The following is a 15,245-nucleotide window of genomic DNA, read 5'->3' as shown; positions in this document are numbered from 1 at the left end:
TACACACCCTTGTTAAAATTCCAGGTTTTTGTGATATAAAAGAGACCAAAATAAATAATTTTAAAACTTTTCCCACCTTTAATGTGACCTATAACCTGTACAATTCAGTTAAAAACCAACATCCTATTAGGGGAAAAAATATAAAAAAAAAAAAAGTACAATAAGCTGGTTGCGTAAGTGGGCACACCCTTAAACTAATACTTTATTGAAGCACCTTTTGATTTAATTACAACATTCAGTCTTCTTGAGTACACACCTGCCATCAGTTAAAGAGTCTGATTAACCCCAAATAATGTTCAGCTGTTCTAGTAGGATTTTCCTGACATTTACTCAGTTGCCTGCTACAGCAAAATCCCTGGTTCACAGACAGCTTACAAAGCATCAAAGGGATCTCATTGTTGAAAGGTATCAGTCAGGAGAAGGGTACAAAAAATTTTCACAGCATTGGATATACATTGGAACACATTGAAGACAGTCATCAAAGTGGAGAAAATGTGGGACAACAGTGACGTTGCAAGGAACTGAAAGTCCCTCCAAAATTGGCTAAAAGACTAGACGAAAACTGCTCAGGAAGGCTGCCAAGAGACCTACAGCAACACTGAAGGACCTGCAGGAATTTCTGACAAGTACTGGTTGTGTACTACTTGTGACATCAATTACCCGTATTCTGCATATATCTGGACTATGGGGTTGGGTTTCAAGACGGAAGCTTTTTCTTGCACACAAAAACATCCAGGCCCAGCTAAAGTTTGCAAAACAATACATCAAGTCTCACAAAAGCATGTGGGAAAATGTGTTATGGTCTGATGAGACCAAGGTTGAACTTTTTGGCCACAATTCCAAAAGGTACGCTGGGCGGAAAAACAACACTTTGCATCACCAAAAGAACGCCACCCCCATGGTCAGGCATGGTGGTGGCAGTATCATGCTTTGGGGTTGCTTCTTCAGCTGAAACTGGGGCTTTAGTCAAGGTGGAGGGAATTATGAACAGTTCCATATACCAGTCACTTTTGACCCAAAACCTTCAGTCGTCTGCTAAAAAGCTGAAGCTGAAGTTGAAGAGGAATTTCACCTTTCAACATGACAATGACCCCAAACATACATCCAAATCAGCAAAGGAATGGCTTCACCAGAAGAAAGTTTTGGAATGGCCCAGCCAGAGCCCAGACCTAAATCCAATAGAAAATCTGTGAGGTGACCTGAACAGGGCTGTGCTCAAGAGATGCCCTTGCAATCTGACAGATTTGGAGAGCTTTTGCAAGGAAGAATGGGCAAATATTGCCAAGTCAAGATGTGCCATGCAGATAGACTCCTACTCAAGAAGACTGAATTATAATTAAATCAAAAGGTGTTTCAACAAATCATTAGTTTAAGGGTGCACACACTTAAGCAAACAGCTTATTGTACGTTTTTTATTTTTTTATTTTTTTCCCCAAACAGATTTGTTTGTTTTTCAATTGAATTGTACAGGTTATAGGTCACATTAAAGGTGAGAAAAGTTTTGAAATGATTTATTGTGGTGTGTTTTCAGCAAAGACCAGATAACCTGATTATGTTAAAAGTATACACTTTTTTTCTGAAATCATCATATGGGCAAGAATTTAAAATTTTGTACCACTGTAGTTCATGATTTAGAGTCTTGGTGTTCTATACTGAAAACCTTGCCAAACTAAAAAAAGACAGTCCAGACCTTATAAATAGGTACCAGTGACTAATTCTGTTGATAGCAAGCATTGTTTTATCATATCTATCCACAACACCTTTTTCCATTTTGCCATGAGGTCAGATGGCCAGCCCTGCTGTGGTAGTTTATCCACACCACACACTTGCACACATACTGACACACATGGTCAATTTAGAATGTCCAGTCTACCTACTTCATGTCTTTGAAAAGTGGGAGGAAACCTGAGCACCTGGAGGCAACCCACAAAAACACACAGATATATATATATATATATATATATATATATATATATATAGGAAATGTCAACATACATAACATCAACAACTCGGAACATATTACAAAAACTAAAGTGCTTTTTGCAGGGGCAAGCCCCCCTGCACACATCATTCCCCATACTAATTATATATACTAACTCCAAGATCATATAGTCCATGGTGAAAGCCATGGTGAAAGGGTAAAATCCCCTACCCCTCGGGACTGCTGATTTCTCACAGCTGTTGACCATCTGCTTATGTTGATAGTACATAAATTGACCAGTAATACAATAGTTCAATAGTACAATAAATGTTCAAATAGACCACTCTTATAATAGCCTAACCTAGCCTAACCTGTATGGGTTATATCCTGCCAAGGATATGACAGCCAGACAGTATTTCAGAGCTTTAGGGAACCTCCCACATTATCTAACTCCTGATGGGCTCAAGGAGAGGTGTATAAAGCCAGTTGTTTGTGCAACGACTGTTCAGGGCTTTCTTGCCACATATTAAGGGAGGCTAAAGCTTCAGGAATAGGGATATACTGGGAAAAATAAAGATAAAAAAATATATGTATGTGTGTGTATATATACATATATATATATATGTGTGTGTATACTAAATCTAGTCAAAATACCAATTGTCAGCTTCTCAAACATCAACAACATAACATCAATAAATGAAATGCCATGTCCCTACACATGCACTAGGGAATATCCTCAGAACATGCAAGTAAAATCACTAAAAAAGTTTAAAATATATTTTCATGCAAGAGATCGTATCCCAATGTGCATCCCCTATATCCCTTGCTTATTATATAAACTTGTTCCAAGATCGCACATTGCCAGGGAAAGGGCATGTTCCCCAGCAATTGTGAGATGAGCCACAATGTCACAAAAAAACAGATGCAGTCTTTAAATACTGTCTAAATGTAGCACGTGTCTGTGTCTGTCTGCATGCATATATATACACACACTCACGCAGAGATCTGTATAGATGTACACACCATGGCAAAATAACATGGCATAATAAAAAGTCGGGATAGAAGGATCTTTTCAAACATCTACTGTTATGTTAAATTTACTTGCACAGCTGTACTGTGTTTAGCATTAGACCACTGTTGCAATAGCATGAGCTGTATGAGTAGATTACTATAGCTTAGATAGCCAGGGAAGAGGAAGACTGAGGGTCCAAGAGCCCCTGGAGAATGGTCGTAACAAACCTGCCCTTGAGCTAGAAAAGGAAGCTAGTTTGTAATACTTTGGGAAAGTATGTACAGAGAACCAAGTTGCTACCTCTAGGATTATCCTAGAGTTTCATCCCTTTCCAAAAAGCCACAGCCCTTCCTGGAAGTGATTTGTCATGAGTTTAACAAAAGGTAATAGCATGAGACAACTACTTGTAAATTACCTGTTTTGAAACTGGTTGTCCCTTTTTCTTACTCTCCTAGGAAGTGTTTAGTTCTGCCAAAATAAGTATCCAAGCTGTCTGTGGCCATCCAGCGTATGCATGGTTCTTTCTCGCTCAATTTTAGATTCTGCAAAAAAAAAAAACAACCACTTTAGGAATAGATGAAGGATTTGTTCTCAAAGCTACTCTGTCTTTATGAAACTTGAGATAAGGTTAACCACTACAAGCTCCTTTTGCAGAGATCTGAGTGATAATTGAGTTTTCAAAGTTAAGAACCTCAAGTCAGCCTGATGAGCTGATTCATATGGCAAAAGTATTAATATTCCAAAAGAAAAATTAAGATTCCAAGGAGACTCCTGTTTTTTTAGTTTGACCAATAAAATCCCCTTTCAGAAACCATTTGATACTGGTTCAACAGTAGGGGGTCTAAGGGCAGAGGAGCAGAAATGGCCAGTAGATGAATTTTGATATAACAGCAAAAAAAGCTATAAGGATAGTAACTCACAAATACTATAGAATCGTAGGCAATGGGCCTTAAAAGGGTCCTGGTTTTTACTATGGCACCAACTAATGTTTTGCACTTGCCTATATATGATTTTCTGTTATTGGGTTTCTTTGCCTCTTGTAAAACCTGCTTCATGTCCTTAGGAAGTAGGTGCTTTAAGGGTATTAAAATTATTTCATCCAGGTAGGCAGAGATTTCAGTTTGGGCTTTATCAGGCAACCCCCATCTTGTGTGAGTAACTTTAGTAGGTGGTAATTGCCCTTGGCCATTTTCAAAAGAATGGAGAACCATGTTTGTGTGGACCAAAAAGGAGTTACTGCAGTTACATTTGAAGAGTCCTTCTGAATGTTTAGAATGATATTGAATATTAGTGAAAAAGCATATAGGTGCATTCCCAGCCAAACAAATGTAAAAGCCTCTGTCTCTAGTTTTATATTGTGCTTGGAGGCAAACACATTTCTTTGAGAAGCTCCCCTCAGTTGAAACAATTCCTGGAAGACCCTTGCATTTAGTTTTCCTTTTGTGAAGGTGTATATTGGTCCTACTTAGTCTGTCTGCAGTAATGTTTTACTCTGACAGAAAGCAAGAAGCATTGTGGGTGAGGTTGTGCAGAGTTGCTACATCCCAAGCTGCCACGGCTAGACTACTGCTTCCTCCCATCCCCCACTTGTTTATGTACCTCATCACTGCGCGTTTTCTTTGATAATTTGTAGATGTTCTGGAGACTAGTGATGGGTTTAGAGAATTGAGAGCATTTATTATTGCCAACATTTCTTTGACATTTGTGTTCTTTGGTCTGTCCTGTTTATTCTAGAGAACATGAATTTTCACCCCCAATGAATACAGCTCCTCGAACAATGTCTTTAGGTGGCTGTTATAGACCAAGTAAGAGTGAGAAGGGGGAAGGACAGACCAGAACTGAGCAATATCTGGTCACTCCATCACTGTAACTCCCTTTTTGCAAATCCCAGAACCGGATTTTGAGAAGTTAGAGGGGGCTAATGCTGGGACCAGACTGATTTAAGGAACTGTTGTATTTTCCTGATGTCGTCTGGCCAAAGAATCTTGGGAATCATAGAAGCCACAAAATCTGCAACCCTTAGAAATTCCTTGGCTTTAAGCCATGAAATAAGAAATGATCAGAAACTGCTCTGTTTAGAGGTCTACTGTGTCCTGAGGGGGAAAAGCTGTCTCAAGGAATATATCTAGAAGACAGACAAGAAACACTGTCATGTGAAAAGGAATGAGAGACGACATCTGAGTGTTCATAATCCCAGAATGTGATGAAGATCCCTTACCCTGGAAAGAGATTTGTGAAATTTTGAAAAATACTCTACAAATACAAGACAGCCATTTTTCCTTGCAACTGCATTGAACTGTTACAGATGCCAGACACTTTGTAAACACTTTGGTAGATAAGCATACCTCTCAACCTGGAAACATCAAAAGTCTGGACAAAGGCCCATGAAAAATAGTTACAAATCTGTACGCTGATTAACATAATATTTCCATATATAATTATGTAACCCCGTCCACTCCAATGGAATTGTGGGATACCTACTTTCAAATAGAAACTGAAGAACAGACAACTAACATATGGCCCCAGCCCAGACACTGTAGTAAATGGTAACCATTTTTTTAATGTGTAGCAATGATGTTCACTGGGAAGGGAGAAGATGATGAACTTTAGGATTTTGTTTTTGATGACTTGCAGTATGTGGGTTTTGTGGTAAAAGTAGGGCATTTAATGGCAGGCAACATTCTAATCTTAGCAAAAGAATATTATAGTTTGTTAGGACCTCCAAAAGTCATTCTCCATGGCCTACTCTTACTGATCAGTGGCGTAGCTTGAGTTTGTGCCGCTCAGGGCTGTCTTTGAGTTTGCCCCCCCACACACAAATCATGGTTGAATGGGGCCCCCATGCACAGCCTCTCCCCCCGCAGCCATTCTAATATCCCATTACTTGGCTATTTCGCTCTATTTACCACAAGCACTGTAATGTGCTAACTGCTTTACTTCTATATCAAAAGCAAGTATTCTACCTGTTGTGCTACTAACACAAACAGACTTGGCATAAGCAGCACTAAACTTCTCTCCCCCTGAAGAACTATGCAGCAGAAGAAATCTGGAAAAAGCCAAAATTTATTGGGGGGGGGGGGCTAAAGCCCAAAACCAGGAACATAGTTTAAACATTGTTTGTATAATCTTAGAAAATTTTCTAGAATAAAATGTTTTGTGTTACCATGCATTTCCTGAAAGACAGGAAGTTTCACACACACACACACACACACACACACACAATTTTTAAGTAAAAGCTCAAAAGTACTGTCATAAAGTAAAAGCATGAGCATCTCCTGCCATTAAGTAAAAGTACAAAGCATCTCTTCCCGTTTCTCTAAAGTCCTGGCTGCAGCTGTTAATAAGCAGCTATAACCCCCACCTGTTAAAGCAGTAATGCCAGAACACAATATGCACCATCCATGTATCACAAAGCTGTCAAAGGGATGCTCTGTCCCCCTCATCAGTGACACTGCTCTAGGTCAGATGGTCACCCAAGTGCCTCATACTTTCATCAGACTGTATTTTCATTACCATTTATTAGTATGCCATAAATGTATTTTTACATGTTATTTGTATGACTGTACTATGTGGAATTAGAACAGAGAGAGAGAGAAATACTGTACTCTACAGCAAAAGTCATTTTTTGGCAGGAGTCTGTAGGATGTGTACTCTGAAATTTAGCCTGCCTATAATAGGCAGAGTCTGTCCTAGTATATTTGGCTTAAAGCAATGGTGGAGACCTTCCTTCCTTCTAATCATGTTACTTGGCATAATATGCTATTTACTGTGTTATTCTGGGCTGTAATGTTTTGTAAGATATTCTGAACACTGGAAATGTGTCAAATAAATAATCATTGACTGCATCCTATTTCATATGAGCTTGGATGTTGTCATTGCCCAGCTCTGTCTCAAAATATTATGCCCCACAGGTGCTGTATGAAATTAACTTCTGCATAATTTTTTACTATTTTAGTTTGCTAAGTAAAGTCATAAAGTGAATACAGTGAAAACCTGGAGTAGAAGTAATTGGAAAATATAAAAATTACAAGTCTGTTTCATCAGCAACCATAGCCTTGTAACCGAATGTTCAGTCTGTTTTTGAAACATAGTTGACCACTTTTCTTTGCAAAGGATCCACCATTCCCTCCAGCAGGACAATCATCAGTCACATAGAATTTGGTGGAATACTATAATCTTTATTTCTGTTTCTCCTGCCTCATCCTTCCCTGCTCTACTGAACATCTTTAACCACTTGTGCTACAGTTCAGTGTAAATCATCATTCATCAGTGATATATTTGCTTGTTTTAATCTTGCATTATGACTATGAGACACCTAAAATCAGAACATTTATACAGACAAATTATTATATGCTGCATCCATTTTCTATTTTATGGAAACCCACTTTCTATATACATAGAATACTTATCCAGCAACTGATCAGTCACGGCGTTTCTCTGTCACACACAAATGCCTGCGTGCTGTTAAGTAAAAGTGTTTCTCCTGCCATTTTGCAGCCGTTAATTCTCTTGCACGATGCACATATACGTTTAGGAGGAGGAAGCCTGTAGCGGACTGCCGCCATTAAGTAAAATAAGCGTTTCTTTGACTCACTCAAACATGTTAAGTTTTACTCTTAATACATTTTTTACCTGGTGGAGGAAGCCTGCAGCCGTTAAGCAAATAAGCGTTTCCGCACGGACATATATGTCTGTTTCCGTTTACATATTTGGAGGAGGAGCTAGGGAAGAAAGATGTGCTGCCTGTATGCACTGCCGCAGCCTGATCATAAACTGGCCTGCAGAAGCTGATGTCATCGCACACACCTTGCACTTCATGACGTCAGGAGTAACAATTTAAAAAAAGAAAAGAAAAAAACAGGAAATTCGGAAATTAAAGGGGCCACGAGGGATTTCGTGGTATCCCAATATTTTGCCCTGAAAACTAGTATTTACAGAGAAATTTGGTACGGTTGAGAAGGTATGTAGATAAGCCAGTAGGTAATGCAGAGAAATAAAAATGTAAGCCATATACAGAAAATCTTAAAAATGCCTTTAATCTTTGAGAATGTTTGAATCGATATGTTATGATTAGTATCTTTTAGATCTAATGCCACCAAAAAACTGAAAGGAGGTAACATGTATTGGAGGGAACATTTTGAACTTTGGGAGTTTGATAAAAAGGTTGAGAAAGGAAAGGTCTGTAATTGGTCTTCCAAGTTCTTTTTTTCTTTGACATCAGAAAAATTCTTGAATAAAATCTTTCCTTTATTTAATTTGGCACTGGTTTTGTGATCCCCAGAGTCAACATACGCTGAATGACTAAGAAAACGGTCTGGTTTTGTAGGTGTGGGTAATCTCCTTAAGGGGTCAAAAGGACTCCCAGTTTTCATATGTATCCTTGCTGGATGATTCTCAGTACTGCTTTTTTTGTCTGAGACTGTCTGATGCCACAGAGGAAAATGAAGAGTTAGACTTTTGAAAAGATTTAAAGGATTGCTGGGGAGAGGGGGATTTCTGGAAGGGGCAGATATTCAGCTGACGTATTGGGACTCACTGGTTCTGGTAGTCTTTCTTTTACAGTCCTCCTTGCCATTGGTTTTTGAAAGTCTGTTTGACTGTAACTATCTTAGACTAATTGCTTTGTTTCCTGTAAAATGGCATTACACTGGAGGGAATGTCTTTCAAAAAGGAGAGCTGGAAAAATCTGTGCAACCTCCTAATCTCCCCTTTGTCATTAAATCTTTTCAGGATTGTGACAGCAGAAGGCCCAGAAAATACCTGTTTGTCATGGAGAGAATTTAGAATCACAGCTTTGACATCCTTGGATAGATTTTGTGACTGTAACCATGCAAATGTTCTCATAACTGAACCAGTAGAAACTGCTATTGATAACACATCGAAGTCATAAGAACACGTCAAGGAATGTGAGATAACCTGAGAAACACAAGCAAACAATTCAGAGAAGTTCTGTTCTCCCATGAAGAAAAATTAACAGTTGATTTCTTCATGTTTCAAAACAAATGTGGTGTAAACTTTTTAACATGCAAAACTTTTAGTTATGTGCTCACCATAACTTTAGATGTTTGGGATCCATCTCGCCTACATTCTGTACTGATGGGCTCGGAGCCGATCCCTCGGCTCCGACTCGGCACGCTTATGCTATAGAGCGAGGCCTCTTATTGGCTGAGCTATCTTTATCCCAGGATGCACCACCACTGATCCCCCAGATCTTGTTTGTCCGCATTCATGCACACATGCACAACTTGTTTATATAACATTGTTAGATGTTTCAAGATGAAACAACAGGATTCGGACCTTCTGATATCCTCTGATCTCCAAGGAAGGGGGAAGGAGGGTGGGTTATTAGGAATGTAGGTGAGATGGATCCCAAACATCTAAAGTTATGGTGAGTACATAACTAAAAGATGTTATGTGATCCTATCTCGCCTACATTCTGTACTGATGGGACAGCGTCCCTAGCACCTAAATCCCGGGTGGCTCATTGGAAAACACTCCTGAGCACTGTGGAACCAAATGAAGCTCGTCCTCTAGATGCCACGTCCAATTTGTAGTGGGAAATAAAGGTGTGCGGGGAAGACCTTGTAGCCGCAGCACAAATATCACTAATAGCAAGCTTAGAATGAAATGCTATAGAAGTAGCCATAGCCCTTGTAGAATGAGCTTTGACAGAGGTGGTAAGCTCTTTGTTAGAATAAAAATAAGCTTGAGTAATAAGTCCCTGATCCATTTGGCAATAGTGACCTTTGTGACAGCTTTGCCCAATTTATTGTCTGCAAAGGATACAAACAACTGATCTGTTTTCCTTGATTGTTTGGTCCTGTCTAAATAAAAACGTAACTGCCTGTGGACATCTAGTGTGTGGAATATGAACTCCGCTTTGTTAGAGTATTTTGGGAAAAAAACTGGAAGCTATAACGATTGTTGTAAGCAGAAACTAGAACAAACTTTAGGGGCAAAGGAAGGATTTGGCCTGAGGGATACTCTGTCTTTGTGAAAAACCAAGTACGGGGGTTTTACTGACAAAGCTTGAAGCTCTGAAACTCTTCTGGCAGAAGTAATAGCCACCAGAAAAGCTGTCTTCCATGATAGAAACTTTAGATCACATGTAGCTGCCGGTTCAAAGGGGAAAGAAGTCAAGGCACGTAAAACTATATTGAGATCCCATGGAGGTGCAGGATGAGAAATCGGAGGTCTTAATAGAGCAGCACCTTTCAAGAAGGTCTTACACAATCTGTTGCTCATTAAAGGTGGGTCTATCGATTGGTGAAAATTAGAAATTGCTGCCAATTGTACCTTGATGGTAGAAACTGAAGAGCCTTGATTGAAAAGAGAAGTTAAAAATTTTAGTACTTCTGCCACGGGAATAGAAATGGGGTCTAGGCCCCGGAGTTGAGCCCAAATAGCAAATCTTTTCCATTTGCTAGAATACAGTTTCTTTGTAGCAGACTTATGGGCCGAAGACAATATGTGCACAACATCTGGATCCAATGTATGACTCCTAACTATAGTCGGAAGAGGAGGAGCCAAGCCGTCAATTTTAAGGTGTGTAGGGACTGGTGGAATAGTCCCGACTGATGAGCCAGTAGGTCTGGGATCTGATCCAGGAACCATGGACCTTCCAGAGCATATTTCCGAAGATAGGGAAACCATACTTGACGGGGCCAGTAAGGAGCAATTAAAATAATTTTGCTCCCCAAGAGAGATGCCTTTTGAATCACCCTGGGAAGGAGAGGAACTGGAGGGAAGGCATAAAGCAAGCCGGTGGGCCAAGGACGGACTAGCGCGTCCATGGGGCTCTTCCCCGGAGCCGGGGTTAGGGAGAAGAATTCTTTGCACTGATTCAGAGCAGTCGCGAATAGGTCGCAACACGGAACTCCCCATTTGTTGAAAATCTGACTTGCAACTGTCATATTCAGAGACCATTCGTGAGGAGAGAGGATGGTTCTGCTCAATCTGTCGGCTATCACATTGGACTTGCCCGGTATGTGAGTAGTCACTAGGAAGCGTTTGGTCGAGACTGCCCATTCCCAAACTCTCATGGCTTCTCTGCAAAGAGGGTAGGATCTGGTCCCTCCCTGTTTGTTCAGGTACCAGACAACTGACATGTTGTCTGAGTGAACAGCAATTACGCCCTGAGGGAGATAATCGTGAAGGGCTTGAAGAGACAGAAGTACTGCCCTCATTTCTAAGATGTTGATATGAAGTAAAGTCTCTTCCGGGTGCCATTTGCTTTGGACTGACCTGCCCAGGGAATGACCCCCACCCCATCTGGGAGGCGCCCATGGTCAAAGTGGCCGGAGGAGGTAGAACAAAGGGTCGTCCCTGATCCAGATTGGAGGGCACTAGCCACCAGCGAAGGTCCCGTTTGCAAGATTCCGTGATCCATATGAGGTGAGTGAGAGGGAGTTCCTGAAAGGACCACTGAGCTGAAAGAAGCCACTGGAGAATTCTCATTTGCAACCTTGCCAAGGGGACTAGAAGAACCATGGCGGACTTGGATCCCAATAGCTGCAGGACCATCCTGGCTGGAGCTTTGGACCTGTGAAGTAAGGCTCGAACTTGAGTCTGTATGGTTTGTATTCTGTCTGTCGGTAGATAGACCCGCATTCGGTTTGAGTCTATCTCTACCCCTATGAATCTTATTCGTTGAGATGGCAGCAACACAGACTTTGGCCAATTGAAGGTGATTCCAAGGGAACTGCCCAGTGATATAGTGGCTTGAAGGCTCTGTAGTAGTAGATGCCTGGAGGTGGCAGTTAGGAGCCAATCGTCTAGATACGGAAACACCTGGAATCCTAGACTTCTCAGATGAGCAGTCACGACTGCCAAACACTTGAACACCCTGGGGGCTGTGGTGAGACCAAAGGGCAGCGCACGGAACTGAAAATGACTGCCTCCTAGGCTGAAGCGCAGATGTCTCCTGGACGCTTGATGTACCATGATATGGTAATAAGCGTCTTTGAGATCTATGGAGCACATCCAAACACCCTTCTCCAGCAATGGGAGAATGGTTTGTAGGGTGACCATTCGGAACTTGGACTTTTTGACTGAACAGTTTAGGATGCTGAGGTCCAAAATGGGCCTCAAGTCCCCGGTCATTTTTGGCACCAAAAAGAATCTTGAGTAAGTCCCTAATCCGATCTGGTCTGCGGGGACCGGTTGGATGACTCCTTTTTGCAGCAGCTTTGAAACTTCTGAGGCTGCAGTATCCCGCTGACTGGGTGGAGGGTCCGGGATTTTTTTGGACTGAGGGGGGGGATGAGAGAATGGGATGGAGTAACCTCCGGCGATAATTCGAAGCACCCATCGGTCCTGAGTAATACCTTCCCAGGCCTTTAGATGCTTCGAGAAACGACCCCCGACTGGCTCCGGAGCTGCACAGCCGGGCAATCCCTCAGGGACTATGAAAGGCTGAAGAGCCACGAAAGGACTCGCGGTCTCCAGTGTTGCGAGGGCCTCTGCCGCCTCTGGGACGGCGTCTTCCGGAAGAATTTCCTCCTCTGCCTCTGGAAGGGGAATCCTCCTGCTGCGAGGGTAAGGCTTCTGAGATCTACAGAACCACATTTTCCCTCCTCTTTAGCCTTGGGATAAGGCCGAAGGGAGTGGAAAATCATGCCTCACGGCAGTCAGAGTCTTACCCTCCTGTTCACAGCGGGTTAGTGTGTCCTTTACCTTGGGCCCAAACAGGGAGGACCCATCAAAGGGGCCGGCAAAGGAAGACTTAAAGGCCTCCGCGAATAACACAGGCGGAGCCAGGCTTGTCTCCATAGAGCAATGCCTGTAGCCGCTTACTCGCCCTTCGGCCGCATAAGAAATGAGCCTCATGGACGAGTTGAAATGGACGACATTGTAGCCAGCTGAGAGCCAACCGTCTGGGCCAGCTCCTCAGGCAGGTTACCCAAGAGGGTATCGGATAGCTCCTTAATCAGATCCCTCTGAAATCTGGTAAAGTGCGTAAGGTAGTTCAAGGACCTCAATGTAAAGGCCGCTGAACTGAGGGTGCGCTGCACCGATCCATGCTCCTAGACTCCTTATTAGGAGGATGGACGGACGTCAAGCCTCTGCTACCTCTTGCTGGGTAGCAGATGCCACCTCCAAAGCATCTACAGCCACACCTTTAGTTAAAAACTCTTTTTCAGGGGGTGCCGAGAGGAACTTGTTCGGACGAGCAGGCACCGGTTCCACAGAGTCTCGGTGTTCCCACGCCCTTCGACAGATCAAATCCAAGAGCTCATCGAAGGGCGGAGACACCCAGGAGGCGGAGGGCTGAGCCCCGAAGGCCTTCAGGAACACTGACTCATCAGCAGAGGGAGGTTTGGACTGCCAGCCGCCTCGTTGTTTTAGGGCTTCCAGGATGTCTGCAAAGGAGACATCATCCGAGGACGACTTAGGGGACCCCTCTGCATCATCGAGATCAGTGTCTGATGGAAGAGACTCATCAGGGGAGTCGACGTGCTTCCTCTTGCACAATCTCTTCCTGGGGGGCTCTTCCGAAGAGGCTTCAGAAGGACCTCCAGGAGGGGGAGAAACCCCAGCGGGGGTAACCTGAGGCCCAGGGGCTCCGCTGTCTAAGGACAGGGGGACTGCCAAAGACCCAGTCTCCGTATGCAGGGAAGGCGCTGGGGAAACCGTGGAGGTAGCCAAGGAAGATTTGGCTAATGCACTCCTCATAGCCCTGAAGGCGGGACCACCAGAATCCTGGGAGGGTCCCACCTCCGTGGCCACGACAGTGGACGGCACTCCCGCCGCCGACGCACCAAGAGGGAGACTTGGGACCGAAAGCATCAATCCCGAAGCCTCCCCCCCAGGGCCGAAGGAAGAAGTCCGTGTACTGAACAGAAGAGCCGGAGTTGGAGCAAGGGTCGGGCCCGACCCTAAAACCTCCACCGGTTCCATCAGTGCCGGCTCCAACGGTGCCGAAGTTGTTGGAGGAGGAACCACAGTAGGGGAGTGGACCATCGACTCCGAAGCCGAATGGGCTGGAGCCGAAACTAGCTTTTGGAACACCGGAGACTGGAAGAGTCTAAGGAGAGCACCCTGTCGATGTCCGAATCAGACATCTTGGATGATCTAGAGGATACAGGTCGGGCCCGAACCGATTTCTCCATCGGCTCCGAAGGGCTCGGGGACCGGCTCCGAATGGACTCTACCACTATCAGCTCCGAGGGAGATCTCAAGGTAATTTCCCTCGGTGTCGATAAGGACTTCGGCTCCGAAGGGGAAGAGTCTGAGCCGGTAACCCTTATCGGCTCCAATATCAGTGGAGCCGATGAGGGTGACCTGCCTCTCGATGCTCCAGTCCTCGACTCCGAAACCAGAGGGGTCAAGGCTGGAGGCATCGAGGCAGACCGCCGCCTCGGCCCAAGTCCGTGGAGCCGATGGAGAAGTCTGCTTAGATTTTTTAGCGGTCGGTTCCGACTGACTGGTCGGAGCCGACGCTTTCTTCTTTTGAGAAGGAGAGGAAGATAAAGCCTCCTCGAAGGATGGCTTGATTAACCCCTTGAGGATTAATTTGTTCTTCCTCTCCTGGAGGACTCTTGATGAGAAAGCGTGGCACACACTACACGACTCTTGTAGGTGCTTGGCACCTAAGCAATAGACGCACGAGGAGTGGTCGTCCATTATGGACATTTTAAAACCACACCTCGTGCATTTCTTAAACCCGGAGGGTTTGTGTTCTTTTGACATAACTGCTTTAGACAACAGAACCTATCTAAATAAAACACAGCAAAACTTAAACAAACCAAGCAAAAAGTAAAGTTTTGTTTTGACTTTGTTTTTTTTTTTTTTTTTTTTTAAACAGACAATACAGTTAAACAACACAGAGAAAGAGAGTCAAGACCCTCTAACTTAAACGGGTACTTGACCCAGGAAAGAGACACTAGTAGTAAAGCAACAGGGGAAGGCCCCTCTAACTAAAACGGGAAACCTTCCCTGACTAAAAAAATCATGAATTTCTCAACAGAAATTAATCAATCACACTCGTATAACAACAATAGCTGTTAAAACAGCTTTTGGGTTCAAAGTAAGCAAGATTCTGACAGGAAAAAGCCTAAATAAATAGTAGTTAGCCCAGCCAAGTTGAGACCACGTCTAAGCTTGTAAGCGGCAAACGAGATCTGGGGGATCAGTGGTGGTGCATCCTGGGATAAAGATAGCTCAGCCAATAAGAGGCCTCGCTCTATAGCATAAGCGTGCCGAGTCGGAGCCGAGGGATCGGCTCTGAGCCCATCAGTACAGAATGTAGGCGAGATAGGATCACATAACATCTGTCAGTTTAGAATTCTGAGGGTAATATTGCAGAAGAAT

The 15,245-nt window shown here is 43.3% G+C and overlaps 1 protein-coding gene across 1 annotated transcript in view; it reads left to right on the top strand.

Moving 5' to 3' along the window:
* Positions 1–15,245, top strand: part of ZRSR2 (zinc finger CCCH-type, RNA binding motif and serine/arginine rich 2) — a 748,465-nt gene that overhangs the window by 706,590 nt on the left and 26,630 nt on the right. The gene's annotated exons all lie outside the window — the stretch shown is intronic.

The sequence above is a fragment of the Protopterus annectens genome, chromosome 5.part1 (genome assembly GCF_019279795.1).
Source record: "Protopterus annectens isolate FY-2018-M chromosome 5.part1, PAN1.0, whole genome shotgun sequence".
NCBI lineage: Eukaryota > Metazoa > Chordata > Ceratodontiformes > Protopteridae > Protopterus > Protopterus annectens.
This window is presented reverse-complemented; position numbering and strand designations above follow the sequence as displayed.